The 20,170-nt window shown below is 36.5% G+C and overlaps 1 protein-coding gene and 1 pseudogene across 1 annotated transcript in view; one reads left to right on the top strand and one right to left on the bottom strand.

Annotated features, from left to right (window-relative positions):
* The window catches only part of LOC114081183 (uncharacterized), a 220,761-nt gene extending 209,001 nt beyond the window's left edge, over positions 1–11,760 (top strand). Inside the window, exon 9 of the transcript XR_011704068.1 lies at positions 11,629–11,760. The gene's annotated coding sequence lies outside the window, so the exon portion shown is untranslated. The remainder of the gene's footprint in view (positions 1–11,628) is intronic.
* Positions 11,761–13,481: 1,721 nt separating this feature from the next.
* LOC139701501 (cytochrome c, somatic pseudogene) lies at positions 13,482–13,883 on the bottom strand (annotated as a pseudogene).
* Positions 13,884–20,170: the final 6,287 nt, after the last annotated feature.

Genomic DNA, 20,170 nt, shown 5'->3' with positions numbered 1-20,170 from the left:
AGTTTTGTGCATGGTGAGAGAGAGGGGTTTAATTTCATTTTGTTGCATATGGATTTCCAGTTTTCTCAGTACCACTTGTTGAAGAGGCTATCTTTTCTCCAATGCAAGTTCTTGGCACCTTTATCTAATATAAGATAACTGTAATCATGTGGGTTGGTCTCTGTGTCCTCTATTCTGTACCATTGGTCTACCAGTCTGTTTTGGTGCCAATACCATCCTGTTCTTGTTACTATTGCTCTGTAGTTTAAGGTCTGTTTAAGGTCTGGTATAGTGATGCCACCTACTTCACTCTTTCTGCTAAGGATTTCTTTAGCTATTCTGGGTCTCTTATTTTTCCAGATGAATTTCATGATTGATTTTCCTATTTCTATGAGGAAAGTCATTGGGATTTTGATCGGAATTGCATTAAACCTGTATAGTGTTTTTGGAAGTATGGTCAGTTTGATAATATTAATTCTGCCGATCTAAGAGCAAGGTAGATCTTTCCATCTTCTAAGGTCTTCTTGATTTCTTTCTTTAGGGTTCTGTAATTTTCATTATATAGATCTTTCACCTCTTTTGTTAAGTTGATTCCCAAGGTTTTTTTTTTTTTTTGAGGCTATTGAAAATAAGGTGATTTTCCTTGTTTCCCTTTCTGAGGATTTGTCACTGATATACAGAAATGCCTTTGAGTTATGGGTGTTGATTTTATATCCTGCTACTTTGCTGAATTCATTTACTAGTTCTAGAAGTTTTCTGGTGAAACTTTTAGGGTCTTCTAGGCATAGAATCATATCATCAGCAAATTGTGCCAATTTGAGTTCTTCTTTTCCTATGTGTATCCCTTTAATTTCTTTCATCTAATTTCTCTGGCCAGTGTTTCAAGAACTATGTTAAATAAAAGTGGTTAAAGAGGGCATTCCTGTCTTATTTCAGTTTTTAGAGGGAATGCCTTCAATTTTTCTCCATTTAGAAAGATGTTGGCCTGGGGCTTAGCATAGATAGCCTTTATGATGTTGAGATATGCTCCTTTTATCCCCAGTTTTCCTAGTGTTTTGAACATAAAGGGTGCTGTATTTTGTCAAATGCTTTTTCTACATCTATTGAGATGATCATATGATTTTTATCTTTAAGTCTATTGATGTGATGAATTACATTTATTGATTTCTGTATGTTGAACCAACCTTGCCTCTCGGGAAGGATCCTACATGTTCATGGTGCACCATCTTTTTGATATGTTTTTGTATTCCATTTGCCAGAATTTTATTGAGGTTTTTGTATCTATGTTCATTAGAGATATTGATCTTAAGTTTTCTTTTATTTGATGTATCTTTGTCTGGTTTTGGAATCAGAGTGATATTGGCCTCATAGAATGAGTTTGGAAGTGCTGCCTCTTTTTCTATTTCCTGAAATAAATTGAAGAGTATTGGTATTGGTTCTTCTTTAAAGGTCTTGTAGAACTTGGCTGTGTATCTGTCTGGTCCTGGGCTTTCTTGGTTGGTAGACTTTTGATGGTTAAAAATGTGTATATTATCATGATTCAATTTGGGCAAATTATATGATTCTAGAAATTTGTCCATGTCTTCAATATATTCTATTTTATTGGAGTATAAGTTTTCAAAATAATTTCTAATTATCTTCTGTATTTCTGTAGTGTCTGTTGTGATATTTCATTTTTCATCACTTGATTTAAGTTTTAAGAAAACTTAAATCACTGTTCAGAAGGGGTGGTCCTGCGCCAGAGGCCAGGCTCTGGAGGGTGTCTGCCCTGTAGGGGGAGAGTGAACTGGGCCTACTGAAAATGTGGGTCCTGTGAGGGCTGGTGTAGGTGTTCTGGGCTGGATCTTGGCTCCGCAGTAGTATGATGGTCAGAAGGGGTGGTCTCCTTTATGCTTTCTCTTTCTTTTTATTGAAAAATGGCATTTTACTACCCTGAAATTAACTAAATAGTCACCCATTTTTCTATCTTTAGATTTTTTTTCTCAACTCTTAAGACATTATTCTTTGGAAACCAAAAATGCACAAGAGAATATAATAATTATGTATATTCTTTTTTCCCAACATTATTGAGGTATAATTAAGAAATAATAATTTCATAAATTTAAAGCATACAGTGTGATACTTTGATATATGCATGCATTGTGAAGTGAGTGAAATGATTTCCATAATCAAGGTAATTGTTGTATCTTCACCTCTCAGAGTTATTTATATTAATAAATACATATAACATATGTGTATATGTGCATGATGGTGTTGAGAATATTTTAGATCTACTCTCATAAAATTTCAACTATACAGTACCTGAAATATTCACCACCCTGTATATTATGCCTCTGGATCGTGTTCGCCTTATAACTGAAACTGACATCTCCCATTTTCTCCACCCTTCAACCTCTGGTAACTGCCCTTCTACTCTCTTTCTGAGTCTTTTTTTAATGAAAAAGTTGTTTTTGAAGTGCTGGTAGTCAAACACAGGGCCTCTTGCTTGCTGGACAATTTCTGTACCACTGAGCTTCACCCACAGTCCTCAACAGTTTTAGAGTCCCTATATAAATGAGATCATGTTTTTCTGTGCCTTACTTATTTCACTTGACATAATTTCTTTCAAGTTTATCTACCTTGTGAAAGTAGCATAATTACATTCTTCTTAAAAGGTTGAAAAATATTCCACAATGGTGTGTGTGTGTGTGTGTGTTACCTTTTCTTTTTTAATTCGCCCACCAACAGATATTTAGATAGTTTCTGCATCTTGGCCATTATGAATAATGCTGCAACATGGGAGAGTATATTTGAGGTAGTGATTTTTTTCCTTTGGATATATAACCAGAGGGAGATAACTGAATCTTTTGGCAGTTCTATTTTTAGTTTTTTAAAAATGTTTTTATTAGTGTGTTATGGTTAAACATAATAGTGGGGTTCATTTTGACATATTAATAAATACATGTAACATAGCTTGATCTACTTCAATCCCCAACACTTCCCCTTTTTCTCCCTTTCTCCTCCTTTGTATTCATCTAAAAGGACAAAAATCCGCATACTATAGTGTTATATGCATACCAATTCATATCAATGTTTATCGCAGCATAATGCACAATAGCCAGGTTATGGAACCAGACTGGATGTCTATCAAAATAGATGAATGGATAAAGAAAATGTGGTATGCATACAATGAAGCTGTACCCAGGCATAAAGAAGAATGAAATTGTGTCATTGGCATGGATGGAACTGCTAAGTGTAATAAGCTATACTCAGAAAGTCAAAGGTCAAATGTTTTCTCTCACATGTGGAAACTATTTTTAGTTTTTTAAGGAATTTCCATATTTTTTTTCATAATTACTACCAATTTACATTCCTACTAATAATACATAAATGCATAAATTCTTTTCTCTGACATTTGTTATTTTTTGACTTTTTGATAATAGCCATCTAAACAGCTGTGAGGTGATATTTCATCAGGGTTTTGATTTAAAATTTTCTGACAATTAGAGATGTTGAGCAACATCTCAAAATGGATTAAAAAATTAAATGTAAGATCTGAAACCACAAAATTCCTAGAATAACAAGGAAAAGCTCCATAACATTGTTCTGTGGTGATGACTTTTTGGATGTGACACCAAAAGCACAGGTAACAAAAGAAAAATAAACAAACAGAATAGTATACTTAAAATGTTTCTATACCACAGAGGAAGTAATCAATAAAATTAAAAGGTAACGTCCAGATTTGAGAAAATATTGCAAACCATATACCCAGTAGAGGGTTAATATCCAAAATATGTAAGCAGCTTATTCAACTCAATAGGAAAAATCATGACAAGGCAATACAAAATCAAAAAAACAAATGACACCCCACAAACAACTTTATTTTAAAAATGGGACAAGGATTTGAATAGACATTTCTGCAAAGAAATAGCCAACAGGTATAGTCATACTTTTTATTACTCCAAATTACTATTATAAATAGTCTAACAATTAAAAATTTTTGTCTTTTCAAGGAAAGAATCAACTAATTATGGCTTACTAGCATCCTACATATATTTCACTTTTGTTTTCTCCTTATTTCTCCTAGCATCCTAAACATAATTCACTTTTGTTTTCTCCTTATTCTCAGCATTTAAAAAAATAATTAATAATTTGCTTTTTTTCTGGAGATTAAACCCATAGGCACTTTTTTCTTTCTTTCTCTCTTTCTTTCTTTATTTTTTTTTCCTTTTTTTTTATCAGATAGGGTTTTATCAAGTTGCTGAGGCTGGCATCAAGCTTGGGGTCCTCCTGCTCTAGCCTCCCAATTCCCTGGGATTGTAGGCATGTGCCATTGCTCCAGCCTTAGGATACTTTTGACAATACAAATTCCAAAGCTGTGGGTGGGGTGGGGTTAGGAACCGAGTCATCCTAGCCCTTCTTCTCAGTGCCAAGGTCTTCTGTTTCTTTGCTCTCAAAAGTTTTTGGAGTTTACTCTGTTCAGTGGGCAGTGAGAACCCTTCTCTAACTGCACCCGGCCCCCTTCCCCGCGCCTTGGTGACTACTGAAAAGTTTTAGGTATTTTTAACTTTTGTCATGTTTTATTTTTCATTTCATTAGCTACTGGGGTGAGCAGGGGGAGATTCTGAGTTATAGTTACAACCCAGAAAGTCCCTTCCTATTCTTATTTAAGTAACTATCATAAGGTGGGGGACCAATTTTCTAATATTGCTTGCTACAGAATATTATAAATGTGTCTAAATAATATTCCATTGGTTTGGAATGCTTTATTTAGTAAGTTTTCCTCCTCATCAGAATATATTTTATAGCTACATATTCTAATACATTGATTTGTCTGTCAATTCTTGTGTTAATATTGCATTTTTCTGTTACATTTTTATTAAATATTTTGATAAGTGAAAAGGGAAGCTCCCCATTTTATTTTAGACATTTTATTCCTCATTCTTCTCTGCTTCATTTTATAGGAAATATTAAGATCGTTATCCTAATTTTATTCAAAAATTCTTTTCAAGATTTTTCTTATTGATGTGTTTTTTAAACTGTAAGCTATTCAGAAGAACAAATATCTTGTCAGCATTCAAATTCTGCATGCTGTCCTCAGATTTATTTCTGGTCCATTAATTCTTCACATAATTTGCTATTCAATCCATCAATTGAATTATAAATGTTAATTATTACATTTATATTTTTAGATGTTTTCTTTCTTTCTGAAATCTGCCTAACCAAGTTTGATAGTTTCTTATTATTTCTTCCTACTTTAATACTATCTTTCATTTCTTTAGTGACATGCATTCTCATACTCTGCGTCTAAAAATTCCACTATTAGCAGACCACACATCTGATTCTGTTCTTGTTTCAGCCAGTTTTTCCTCATGGTGCCTTGTTTTTTCATGTGGTTTGCAATTTATTTTTGTGGTTTGCAATTTATTTTTTATTTTTTAATGTCAGCTTATGTTGATATTCTGTTGGGACCACCTGGAAGACTGAGTGAACATACATTTCTCTAGTAAGGATTTGCTTCACTTTCTGGTTTCAATGAGACCCCTTGTCTCCCCCTCCCCACCCCCACCCTGGCCCCTTGGTTTCTACTGAAAAGTTTTAGATGTTTTTTTTAACTTTTTTCATGTTTTTTTTTAATGTTATTAGCTACTGAGGTAGGGGGTAAAGATTCTGTGTAATAGTTACAACCCAGAAAGTCCCTTCTTATTCTTATTTAAGTCACTATAATAAGGGAAGGACCAATTTTCTAATATTGCTTGCTACAGAATATTAGAAATATGTTTAAATAATAGACAGAATTACTTTGAAGGAAATTCCTGACTTAAGATATTTAAAACCAAACAGGTTGTATAAAGTTAGGCCAAAAAGCAGTATTGTTATGCTCGAATTCGGGACCCCCAAAAGACCACCAGAGACCAAGATCGATGTATACAGCAAAGAGGTGTTTATTGCGAGCTAGCTCGGTCCTCCGAGCTCACACAGCAACTGGTGACACTGAGAGGTCCCGAGCTCAGGGTTTGCAGCAGTTTTATGCATTCTTTGGAGAAGGCAGGGACCCCCACATACATCATAGCATCTCTTAGCAAATCATCACACACCGCGGGAAAATCAAATAACAACTCTAAAACATGATTAGCACATTCACTGGCAGGAACAAGTTGGGTAGGTGTGATTGGTCAGTACAAAAGGGGTATTCATTTGAACTGATTGGTTTAAGCCAAGAGGGGTGTTCATGCTGAACTACATGGTTTCCCAACACATTATCAACCACCATAAACTACTGGGAGGGTCATCTGGCATCCCAGGTATTTCCCTATCTCTGATTGGTGGCTGCTAGGGGATTACTATGGGTCTCCACCTAGCCTGACTGAGTCAGGGACACCTGGCGCAGCAGATCTCTCCTGTTATTTGTAGATAAGCCACTTAGCAGGGTGGGAATGTGCCCAGGAGTGCAAGGACAAAGGTGATGTCCCTTCCTTGGACAGGCTTTGCTCTGAGGTAGAGGCTGGTTTTTCAGTATCAAAACTAGCTCATGATTATAAATAATGAGGTAAAGGAAGACAGGCAATTTCTGTGATGTCTTCCTTTGTGGAATTGAGCACAGTTTACTCTTTCACTAAAGGTAGAGCCATTGAAGACTCTGACTCTATGTGCACACTCCTGGTTCCCTTATTTGTACTCACTCTAGGCTTTTTATTTTATCTTCTGTGGTGTCCTTAAAATTAAAAATACAACATGTGTCCTCTCATTTTCATTCTAAATCAAGGTGCTAGAATCAGTTAATATATGTGAAGAGATTATAATAGTAGTTTTGCCAGCATTGTCAAACATCTACCCTCAGCCTGCATGAGATGGTGAAAGGTGAAGAGTTGAGAGAAGGAATTGCATTGGAACTCTATTGGTATACTTTGATGGGGAGAAAAGTGCCTACTTGCTTTCAAACCAATGGGAAAGTGTATGGTTTGTATATGAGGTGTTTCAAAAACTCTTGTGTTATCACAGGAATGTTTACAGGAAAAATGATTAGATTATGAGAGCTGTAATCTAAGCAAAAGATTAATCCACTTGATGGATTAATACTTTAAATGGAATATTGGGTGGTAACTGTAGGCAGGTAGAGTAGAGTTAGAGGAAGAAGGTCACTGGAGATGTGTCTTGGGGATTATATATTTTGTTTCTTGCTCCTCCTACTCTCCTCCTTTCTGTTTCCTGGCTGTTTCCATGGCTCTGCCATGCCCTTCCACCATGATGTTTTGTCTCACTTTGGGCTAAGAGTAATGGAGGTGGCCATACATGGATTGAACCTCTGGAACCATGAGCTAAAATTTCTTCCCCTAAATTGTTCTAGTCAGATATTTTGTCACAGTGACAAAAATCTGACTAATGCAGAAGGGGTGATGAGAATCATTGTTACAGTTTATATATCAGGTGTCCCCAAAAAACTCATGTGTAAGATAACATAAGAAAATGCAGAGGTGAAACAATTAGGTTATGAGACCTTTAACCTAATTGATGCATTAATCCTCTGATGGGAATTAACTTGGTGATAACTATAGCAGGTAGGGTTAGGTTGGAGAAAGCAGATTACTGTGGGTGTACTTTTGGGATATATATTTTTTGTCCCTGGTGAACAAGAGCTCTGTCTGCTTTCTGGTTCCATGTCTAGTGGTGCTTTCCTCTTCCACATCTTTCCACCATGATGTTCTGCCTCACCTCTGTCACAGAGCAGCCCTCTACAGACTGAGACCTCTGAAACTGTGAGTCTCAAATAAACTTTTCCTCCTCTAAAATTATGCCTGTCTGGTCTTTTGGTCATATCAGCAAAAAATTTGACTAAAACAACCACTAGGTGAGTTCTCATTGTATTATTAGAGAGTTCTCAATGTAATATGTTCCTTGTGGTTTGGGAGCCAAGGAGTCTAATGTCAGCCTTGTATTCTTTTGAGTCTATTCTGGCTCTGAAATGTGATTGCTCTGAAAGTCATAATCTTTCCATATTAGATGTCCATTTTGCATAAGTTGATGCATGCTAATTACTCTGAGGCTTTGACAATGCTAACTACTACAAATTAATACCAAAAAAAGTTTGGGTCACTCAGTTCTCTTTAAAAATATACTTATCTGAGTAATTAAATGCTTGTTTGTTAAATTCACAAGAAGTCAATGTCTACACAGATCTGTGGATTCTTATCAAACTGATACAATAAGTAGCAAATATGGACAGAAATATGTTCCTTTCACTTTAAAACAATTTTATGGGAATTAGAGATTGAACCCCTTGATTAACCCATGAAGCCTTTCTACTATTAGGGGAAACAACACTGAGAAGAGAATCTATAACATTGCTTCTGGAAAGAAATGCGAATGGATTGCATAAAATGAGCTAAAGCTTGCACAGTGAGAGAAAAGACTATTTTTTTGATTAACTAATTCTCAGCATGAGGCACATTCCTTCTTTTTTCAAGCAATTTAAAATACCAGCATTAATTAGCTTTTGTAAAATGCCACCCACTGTTCATACAGCAACAAGGAAAGTAGTAATGAAGAATTGTAGAATCAGCATTAGATCAGAGACCATGCTGACTGGAGTGTCTTTGTTTTGTATGATTTTTTTTTTTTAATTTAGGAATTGCTCAAAACTTGCCATATCCTCATCAAATGACTTCTGTAAGTGCTTTCTTTCAGCACCATAAATAGTGCTCATAACCTGGCAGGCCCCGACCAAGCAGACTTTTATATTATGTGAGCCCATTAAGATGAAATCAGAATTACAGAAACAGAGGGAGTGTTTGCTACTCATAATTATCTTTCTATATAAAAGAACATAAATCAAGCTATCACATTGCTCCCAGGAAGCTTAAACCATTTATAAAATAATAACTTTTGTTTTCATAAATTGGTTTAATTCATCCATTTCCTTATTACTTCTTAGCTTCCTATAATGAATGCACCACAGGACATAAATAGATGCACAGGCATGACCCTGCAGAAAAAGAGCTCATAACGTCCTCACAGATTCCATTGTCTAATCCACACATTTTCACCTCCTCTGTATTCTTGGTTTCTATGGAAGTGAATAGAGGTGCCAACATTTTTAATATGTGGACACCTCTTATACCTCTGTAAGCTATTGCCTTGTGCTTTTTCTAATTCTGATGCTGGGGACTGCCAGTTCATCACTTCTGTACGGCATGATGTAACATGGGGCATGTTGCATCAGAAAAGAGGAAACTTAACTTGCTGGCTGCTACCCACTTCCCAGTCCTGGGGCCACATATGGCTAAGAGAGCACCTAGCGATTAGCCAGAAGGCATTGCCGTGGGCTGTGATGAAGAATGGGACCACCTCTAGGATAGGCTCAGAACCCTTCTGTCCTCAAGGACAGCTCATGTCTCCCATTACTGACTGTAGGATGGGTGTAGATGTAAATTCTCCCCACCCTGCTGGCCTTTATCCTGATTGGTTCCTGTACATTATATTAGCTGTGTATGTTTTCTCATTAAACAAGCTCCTGCTTTGAGAGTTTTCCCTGGTGCATCTGATTGTCCTTTACCTTTCTTGGCCCATCCTGGTCGGGGCGTGCTCCCCCAATCTCTCCCACAGGTCAGGAGGGAACAGGGGACTAAAAACCCCCACACACTTCTGATGGCCTTGGTCTATGTTGGTACCAAAGTGCATACATTTCAGAAAGGGTTCTCAAGTTTGGGTTGTATGCAGATTGTTACCTTGAGAAAAACAATGAACATGAAGTGCTTGATGTAGGGCTAGATATTCAGCTTTTGTGATCTGGGTAATTTTGTTATTAGCTATAACCAGCAGTAGTTCCATGGCACAAACGAGGATGTGGTAGGAAGTTCAATCAGATGTGTTAAATACAAAAAAAAAGCCAACCTGTGGATTGTTCTCAGGAGAGCAGATTAGTAATCTGTGATAAAAAGCCTTGGACAGAGGTCTTAAGTTGAGGCTTGATGACCGTGCTTCAGAGTGAAAGGAAAATGACCATAACACTCAGAGCGACCAAGAGATCTTTATTGCAGCAGTGCAAACGATGAGAAAAGAGAGAGAAAGAGTGGGGAAAGAGAGAAAAAAGAGAGGGGAGAGGAGAGAGAGAGAGAGAGAGAGAGAGAGAGAGAGAGAAGGGAAGAAGAAGAGGAGGAGGAGGAGGAGAGGAGAGGAGAGGAGAGGAGAGGAGAGGAGAGAGTGAGAGCGACCACAAGAGAAGAAAGAGAGAGCAAGAGCAAGAGAGAGAGAGAGAGAGCAAGAGCAAGAGAGGGGCCCGGCAGGAGGGAGGTTTTATAGCCAAATCTAATGGGGTTTCTGGGTCTGCAAGCTGCCTTGTTGGTGTACAGTGATTGGATCATACAGTAGTGTCATCTGCCTTCAGGCAGATGGGGCAGGGGCTAGATGTGGGTTTCTGTTGCACCAGATGGGTAGGGGTCGAGTATTCAGCTTTGGGTGGGATTGAGTGTTCAGACTTGATGCAAACAGGTGATAAAGGACCAGACAGAGGGGGATTTGAGTGCGTGGGTTATCCTGCAGCTAACATTCCTTCAGTCTGCCCTGCAGAGAACTTAGTTCAGCCTGCCCTGCACCTAACACAGAGAGTATATAGATTTTCTAAAATTGCAAATAATTTTTGTATTTAAAAAGCTATATACTTTCCTGAAGAGATAATCTATATTCTTTCCTGGGTTCTCCAAAAGATTCATAAACTGTCCCCAAAAGTTATGAACCATTGGCTTAGGTCAAGATCAGTGAACTTTTTTCTGAAAAGGGTCAGCTACAAACTATTTCAGGCTTTGATAGACTATAGTGCCTGCAAACCAATGTGTATGGCTGTGTTCCAATAACATTTCATTGGAACAGAGTAGAACTATATTTTTCCAAAGAACTTTATTAGAATAGTTCCCCAAAGTAGAATAGTCCTGGGAACCCTAATTCTCTGAGATCTGGCTTAGGCTATGATTTGGTAACACCAAACTTTCAAATACTATCCTGAAGTAAGTTCAGCCAAGTTTTTTTTTTTCCCCTGTAGCACTGGAGTTTGAACCCAGGGGTGCTGTAACACTGAGATATACCCTAAGTTATTTTTATTTTTTTCATTTTGAAACAGGGTCTTGCTAAGTTGCTGAGACTGGCCCTGAACTTGACAATCCTCTTGCCTCAGCCTCCTCCTGAGTCACTGAGATTACAGGCATTCGCCACCATGCTTACCTCACTCAAGTTTTGTGTCTTATAAAAATCATATTTCACATAAGTTTACTTAATATTATTTTTTGTTTTTTATATTGAAAAATGGTTTACATATGATAGAATGAACACATCTTAATTGTACAATTTGATGAATTTTTTATATGTGCCATATTCCCACATCCATGGAATATCACCCCAGAAAGTTCCTACGTGTCCCTCTGTAGTCATAATCTTCCCCTTTCCTCTGAAGGTAAACACTCTTCTTCTGTGCTGATGGAAGTTTTGCCTTTTCTTAAACTTCATTTAAATGGTACCAGAGGGCACTTTGTATTTCCTTGTGTCTGGCTTCTTTCATTCAACATGTTTTTGAGATTTATCTGGGGTTTTGAACAGACTCAGATTTTTAATACAGATTTTCCTACTTGCTTAAAAATAAGAAGTTTTTGGTTCATTTGCTGTTTCTAATGATTTTTCTAGGAGCTATAAGAAGATGCATGAGAATTCCTATCTCCAGCCCTCCTCCACTTGGAGTTAAGCCACAGTCACGTACATTGCAATTCAAGAAACTTAATTACAAACAACATCAACAAAATAAAGTGTTAACTACAAGTATCTTCTTTCATTGGAGAATTTGAGGGTTTAAACATACTGCTAATGAGCAAAGACTCTTGTTTGTCTTAATCTTCAGGTGGTAGAAATTAACTTGCTTGCATTGGGCCTATAGAATTGTGGGGAAGTTTTGATGTTCTTTAGTTCAGTGCTTTTCTGAACTTATATGCATATGATTCACTCAAAGTCCTTGTTAAAAGGCACGATATGATTCAGTTGTTCTGGGGGTAGCCTGAGAATCTACACATCTAGAAAGTTCCCACAAAATGCCAAGACTGCCCTCATGCAGAACATGCTTTTGTTTAGTAATCATTGCAATGTATTTATACCAGAGATAATGATGTCTAAGGGCAGGGACTGTAAAAACATATAAGTAAGGTATTATTAATTAAAATTTATAGAAGTTCTGAGAAACCAGAATAATAAATGAGAAACAGTAGAGACCAAGGATAAATCTTAGGGAGACATCTGCCTTATGCAGCTAGATTAATTGCAGTAGCATACAAATTTATAAGTTAATGCTATTGAAGCATTAAGATTTGTGTGTATATTTAACTATGCTGAGTTTGAAGTGTTTTAGTATACACATATAGAATGTAAAGTTAGGTATTAGGATATAGAGTCCTGGGGCTCAGAACCACATCCTCCTAGAGAGATAAATCTGAGAAGTCAGGGCTATCGTTGATATCAAGGGAGAAACTGTACCATGAGTGAGGAATATGAACTTGCTCTTGGCTTTGAGAAACTCTTAAGGTCAATGGTCAGAGAAAGGAAGTTGACTTTATGAAAAAGATTAAGAAGTAGCCAAAGGGAAAGAAGAAAAACCAGAAGGTACATACTTGAGTGTATGTACACATAAATGTTTGAAATAAAAAGAAGAGAATGTAAGAAATAAACAATGGTTAACAATACCCAGCACTGCTGAAAGTATTTGCTTTTTTATTTATTTTTCATGATCTGTGATTGTTAATTTAGTTATCTTAAATCTTATGGTAACATATTTTACAAATTTGTACTGATGGGTATATCTCTTTTACCTTAATCTTTCCATCTAATAAGTTGGCAAAAGCACCACTACCAACCACCTAGATGTTCCATAGTATTGTTTATGAATAGTTGTTTAAAAACAATCCTAAATGATAACTTAATCTTAGAAAATAAAGAATTAAAAAGTAAAGTCTAACTTGTTATTGTATTATGCTGACTTAAAAGCATCTGAACATATAGATCAGCTATAAAATGTGAGAAGTGTTAAATATTCTTTATTTAATATCATACATAAATCACACTAAAATGCCTTTCCATAAGGAAAAAACAGCATTTTAGATACAGGGAATTCTAATTAAATTGGCATGGTCAACAAAAATATAAAGTAGATACTGCTTCTTTATCTTCAACCACTGCCTTTAATAGGCTAATGAACACAAATTGAAACAAATGTGAATCATGCTTGGTTCTGAGTGAAGGGATTTCCCCCAAATTTAAACATATTCACATAATCAATTCTATAAAACTAAATATAAAACCAGTTTTCAGATGTCATTCACCATTTCTGTGAACATTACTAATTAAGTCCAACCATAACTTTAAAAAGGGGAAACAGTGATAGAATTTACTGAAGTGGGAATATAACCAAAATATTAATTTAACTGCAAGTCAGTTTTACTTAAATCAGGATTGTCCAACAAAAATAATTTTATCAGTAATTCATGATCTGATTTCTGGTGTATCACATCAATTAAATTATGGTGCACATAAAAAAGCCAAGAGACATTTCTGTTTGGTAATAAATAAGGCAGTAGCTATTACTCATTAGTGGCTTTTTTGAGGTAAGCTATTAGGTCTGCCCTTTCTCCCTTTTTCTTAATGCCAGCGAAGATCATTTTTGTTCCAGGGATGTACTTTTGGGGATTCTCCAAATACTCCATCAGTGTATCCTCTCCCCAGGTGATGCCTTTGTTCTTGTTGTCATCTGTATAAGAGAATCCAGCAGCCTGACCTGTCTTCGGCCTAAATAGTCCATGGAGATTTGGCCCAGTCTTGTGCTTGCCTCCCTTTTCCACGGTGTGGCACTGGGCACACTTCTAAACAAAAATCTTCTTGCCTTTCTCAACGTCACTCATTTTTAATTCATTCTTTCATCATTAGCGCAAAGAAGGTTCCAGATCAGAAGTCAGACAACCCACGCTCTAGCTCAAGGACACACCGGTCTGCGCCTATATACCCATGTCAGGGCAACTGCACTCGCTCCATCTCCCCGTGGCCTGACGTGTGAGCTAAAGTATTCAAAATAGGATTAAAATATGTCCATAGGATTTAGTTGTTATCAATTATTAGTGACCTTTTTGAGAATTATTCTGATGGAGTGACATAGTCAAAAAACAGATTAGCACAAATTGCTGAATAAATGAGACATAAGAAAATGGAATTTTTTTCCATTCCCAGAAGGGTGGGAAAGAAAGATAAGGTGATTGGATATGAATGTGACGTTAAAAGAGTGGTTTATAACTGATTAGACATGAACATGTTCAAATTCCATTGAGAAGAATTGATTTGAGATGGAGTGATTAAATGTGTAAGATGGAAAAAAAGGTATTATATATTTCTGAGGAAGACTGGAGTTGATGGGATCCAACTATTAGGAATTGACTTTTTAAAGGAAGACAAATGGCAAATCAATGTAAGATGAGTTGAAAAGGATGAAGAAAAATGTGTGGAAGAATGCGGTGGTGCAGTGTTGAAGGCTTCAACATATTCCATGAAGTGGCTATAAGAAAAGGAAAAGCTGGGGCTCTAAGGACATGTCTAAAGGAGAGTAACATACACTAGAAATAGACACTGAAAAGAGTGAAGTATGTTGACCAGAAAAATGTAACCGATTGTTGATCATTTGTTTAAAAATGTAAGTAGATTGAGTGACTGACTCCAGTGCAAGGCCAGAGAACATGGACACCATCTATGTGGATCCCACTTGTGCAAGACAAGTAGGATAGGATTATGAGTGAAATGATGGATTATAGAATTTAATCAAAAGGAGAATGAAACTGAAGAAATTAGAGGCCAATAATAGGAGGGACAGTAAAGCAGACAATTTTTGGAGGCCATTGTGAGGCAGCAGATTGGTCACAGTAGGAGAAGATAATAAATTAGTTAATAAGCTGAAAGAAAATGTAGTTGGGATCTACCAAGAAATGCCCTCATTAGTAATGTCAAGGCATGACAAAGTCCAAAGCCTTCCTAGTGGAATGAGTAACTGCTGAGGTGCAAAAGAGATGGTCCTATGTCATGAGGACCCAAGATCACCCAAGATCAAGGTGCTGGAGGTCCTTCACTTGGTAGGAGATTGGCAGGACTTGCAGTGGAGAGGAAGACTATGGATCACCTGACAAAGTCTTCCATGAGTGGTGGTGACTGAAGGATAACCGAGGTTTATGACCAACTAGTAGTTCTCTAAAAATCATTTGATTGCTCAAACTAATAACTGGGAACCAAAATAAAACAAAACAGGTCACATTCAATACTTCCCCATTACCAAAACCAGTTTGCTTTGGATAAAAGACTTCTTTATACTCTTCCTAGATTTTCAAACTTGACTTTGGTGCCAAGTACAAATAAATAATTTAGGTAAGATGGCTTTGGACTTTTTCTTGATTTGAAATTACTAACTAGGGCAAACTTTGGTAGATCCAACAACTTTTTCTTCCAGTTTAGGAACTACTTTCTGTGATTTAGTTAAGTGACAGCTAAGGGGCAAGGGAGGAAGCTATTAGATATGATGTAGGGGCAGATGATAATTGTTAACATTGGTGATGGGGAGGAAAGAAGAAAAAACCCCAGGTCCTGATGCTGAGCCATCTGACTGTGAGAAGATAACAAGAAGACTTCACTTGAGAGAGAGATAGGAAACCATGCACATTTAGAAGATTTAGTGAATGAAGCCTTATTTCCAGAGAGTTCATCTCAATTGTTAGGGTGGGTAGGTGAGAGAGGGCTGACCCAGGGGCCCAGAAGGACTGAGAGTTTCAGGGTGGAGAAGAGGGTGGATGACAAGAGACTTATACTTTGGGTGTTACTGATGAAATGTATGGTGGTTTGCAGTTAATCTCCTTGAGGAAAGTAGACCCTGGGCCTATTGTCTAATCAACTTCTCCAGGCTTAGATGATATCAGTCCTAGAAGTTGTAATTTTGAAACAGACCAATTGATCTTTGGTGGTTTTCTTTCAGTCTATAATCTATCAGCCAAGGTATGGAATAGTGTAAAACCCCTTATTGTTATTGAAATGTATAACAAATTTCTTGGCTAGGATTATTTTCAGTTTCTATATGTCAGCATGATACTCACTTGGCACAAGTTTGTCTTGGATCTATAATAATGCGATCACACAGTTTCATAGTGTTTACAGGCTTTAGAACAGTTTCCATAGTATTTTCAAGCACAAGATTTCTTATACAAATACAAAGATTTTTCTCTTACACTTTATTTGCAATTCTGGTTATATTCAGGCTTGAATTAATTATCAAGAGGACACAGAAAAGCACATTGAAAAAAATTTAAATTTGAAAAATAAACTTGGGAACTGAGAGGCAAGTTATATTATGTCAATTTGCAGTGACCCTGAATGGGTAAGGTTGAACTAGCAGTCCCACTAATAGGTGGGTGGTCATCCTGTTCTGCAGACTCCATGATGTTTTCCCTCCATTCTTCTTTACTTAAAACACAATGATCCTATGTTAAAATAGGAGAGGATAGTATAGAATTCTATATGATCTTTTTTTGAGTTTATGACTCTTCTGCTGAGGGGAGGTAGCCAATATTCCAAATACTTGACTTTTATATAAGATTCAGAAACAACAAAAGAAAGTGAAAAGTGTGTAAGATATTGAAATTAAGCCTCTTACAGATGCCCAAGCTTGAATAAGTTACAAATCAATTCCTGAATTCCATTTTCATTCTTGTTAACAAAGTTGTGGATACTTATTTACCTGAAAAAATACATACCTTCAATAAATGTAGGCCTTTCCTTTCTTCCTCTTAGCTAAATTATTTGTTTATACTTTGCATCAAAGTCAAGTTTGAAAATATAGGAAGGTTTAAAGAGATCTTTTATCAAAAGCAAACTGGTCTTGGAAATGGGCAAGGATTAAACAATGTGACTTATTTTATCAGAAGACCCTGTTATTAGTTTGAGCAATTAAATGTTTTTAGAGAATTGCTAAATTTTCATTACCATGGTAGATGAAAGTACACAAAGTTAAACAAAGAATCTGAAAGTTGATGTGTTCTACTGAGAATTTAATCAGTTGGAAATGCAAAATTGTTTGGTCATACAAAGTAAAGATTTTTTTTTCAGGATTTGTCACTGAGATTTTCATTTTATGGGAAGGAAAAAAAATAATTCTTTGTCATTTGAATGCACAGACACCACCAAATAAAATATATTTGTATAGGTTCATCCTTGCTGCTTTTCTATAGCAGACACATTGATTATTAAGTGCTTTGTGGCAGCATAAAGCATTTTGATTAAAGGCCTCCTACACAGTTCATCTCCTTTTATCACACAGATTGGCTCAATGTTATTTGCAATCTCTTTCATTGGTTTTACAGAGACGAGAAGATGACTCTCAGAGAATTGCTTCTTTTTAAAATTTCCTCTATTGATTGGCTTATAGTTATAGTTCATTGATTTTTTTTTTAAATGATTGTTATTTTTTCAAATGAGAGTGATGAATTTGGGTAGAGTTTCTCAATCAAAAGTTTAAGGAAATACTGTGTAAAGCCAATAGCTAGTATATTAAATTAATTGCTATTAAAGTCAATATATGTAAAGCCAATAGTAGTTAACTGCTATTCAAGTCAACATATTTTCCTTTCTTTTCCCTTCTTTCTCATCTTTTCTTTTCCTTTCCTTCTAAGACTGACAGGAATTTTCACACCAAGATTTCTAAGTGCTCTGTTTAGAGAATTCTATCAGCATGGCGCAGATAGAAATGTCATCTTGACTTTGTTTCTGAAGGTTGTTTTAACCTCACTAATTAAGCAACCTTCGCTGCTATTCAGGGACACTCTCTTGAGAGTGAAGGGCTTTTGATTAGGGAAATTCCCTAATTGACAGGACCACTCATCATGAAGCAGTCATAGCATGGTTATGGTTTCACCATTGGGGATTACATTACTTATCACAAATGTATTACAGCAAGAATTTAATTAACCTAAGTCAATATTAGCCTGGAGACACTTGGAACTGATGAAAAGATTAAGTAACCTCAGCAAACCAAAAGTCTAGGAAAGAGGACATATTTTTGACCCATGATACTAAAAATAAATATTGTACAGTAAAGATTCAGTTTCCATGTAAGAGTCCTTCAATGATTGTTGATGTCTAAAACTACTTCTATGTCTCTCAACCTGCATTTAAAACATTTTATTATGAAAATACTCATGAATACACAAAAGGAGAATTGAATAATGAGTTTTGTGTTCCCATCATCCAGTCCGATTACTAGCAGTATTTTTTTTTAATTCGCATGTCATCAACCCCTTTCAATTTTTTGTTTGTTTACTGGGATAATTATAGCAAATCTGGATATATTATTTTACCCACAAACACTACAGTGTTCACCTCTGTCAATCTAATCTTATGCTGTTAAAATAACTATAAGTACTAACCCATTATATCCTTTTATGGTATTAAAGGGCCTGTTTTATGAGGGTATCACAAAAATTTGGTTAATATTATCATAACTATTTAGGGAATTCTTTAGGGAATAGACCGAACAGATTTTTTTAAAATTTTTTATTGTTGGTTGTTCAAAACATTACATAGTTCTTGATATATCATATTTCACACTTTGATTCAAGTGGGTTATGAACTCCCATTTTTACCCCTTATACAGATTGCAGCACCACATCAGTTACACATCCACTGATTTACATATTGCCATACTAGTGTCTGTTGTGTTCTGCTGCCTTTCCTATCCTCTACTATCCCCCCTCCCCTCCCCTCCCCTCCCCTCTTCTCTCTCTGCCCCCTCTACTGTCATTCATTTGTCCCCCTTGTATTATTTTTCCCTTTCCCCTCACTTCCTCTTGTATGTACTTTTGTATAACCCTGAGGGTCTCCTTCCATTTCCATGCAATTTCCCTTCTCTCTCCCTTTCCCTCCCACCTCTCATCCCTGTTTAATGTTAATCTTCTTCTCATGCTCTTCGACCCTACTCTGTTCTAAGTTACTCTCCTTATATCAAAGAAGACATTTGGCATTTGTTTTTTAGGGATTGGCTAGCTTCACTTAGCATAATCTGCTCTAATGCCATCCATTTCCCTGCAAATTCTATGATTTTGTCATTTTTTAATGCAGAGTAATACTCCATTCTGTATAAATGCCACATTTTTTTTATCCATTCGTCTATTGAAGGGCATCTAGGTTGGTTCCACAGTCTTGCTATTGTGAATTGTGCTGCTGTGAACATCGATGTAGCAGTGTCCCTGTAGCATGCTCTTTTTAGGTCTTTAGGGAATAGACCGAGAAGGGGAATAGCTGGGTCAAATGGTGGCTCCATTCCCAGCTTTCCAAGAAATCTCCATACTGCTTTCCAAATTGGCCGCACCAATTTGCAGTCCCACCAGCAATGTACAAGTGTACCCTTTTCCCCACATCCTCACCAGCACTTGTTGTTGTTTGACTTCATAATGGCTGCCAATCTTACTGGAGTGAGATGGTATCTTAGGGTGGTTTTGATTTGCATTTCTCTGACTGCTAGAGATGGTGAGCATTTTTTCATGTACTTGTTGATTGATTGTATGTCCTCCTCTGAAAAGTGTCTGTTCAGGTCCTTGGCCCATTTGTTGATTGGGTTGTTTGTTATTTTATTGTCTAACTTTTTGAGTTCTTTGTATACTCTGGATATTAGGGCTCTATCTGAAGTGTGAGGAGTAAAGATTTTGAACAGATTTTTTTAAAAAAAGTTATTTCATGTGGCTAAATGACATATCCCAGAACTATTGAATAGGAATACTGATTCCAAACCTATGTCTCCTACACATACTTAACTCATTTTTACATTGTTCCATGTATATGATCATATTAAGGAAAAGGTATTCAGCTTGGGGCTCAACTTCAACTGCTTTGAGCAGAGGCTGTCATCTTTTGATTTCATCGTATCTAAGGATCTAATGTGGCCAGAGGGAAGTGGCCACTGGAGGTGTATATTAAGAATTTTACTCATTTTATTTTGGCCATTGTTTCTGGGGCCATGTTGATTATGGAGAAACTGCGTCCTAGGGCTAGCCAATTTCTACAGATAATGAAGGAGTCATTTGCAAGCATATTTTTCATATGCAAACTAACCAATCCAAAGTCCACACTGCCCACTCTGACTAAATACTTCCTTTACCTTGGGCTTACACTT

The sequence above is a fragment of the Marmota flaviventris genome, chromosome 13 (genome assembly GCF_047511675.1).
Source record: "Marmota flaviventris isolate mMarFla1 chromosome 13, mMarFla1.hap1, whole genome shotgun sequence".
NCBI lineage: Eukaryota > Metazoa > Chordata > Mammalia > Rodentia > Sciuridae > Marmota > Marmota flaviventris.
Note: the sequence above shows the minus strand (reverse complement) of the source record. Positions and strands in the feature narration are given on the sequence as shown.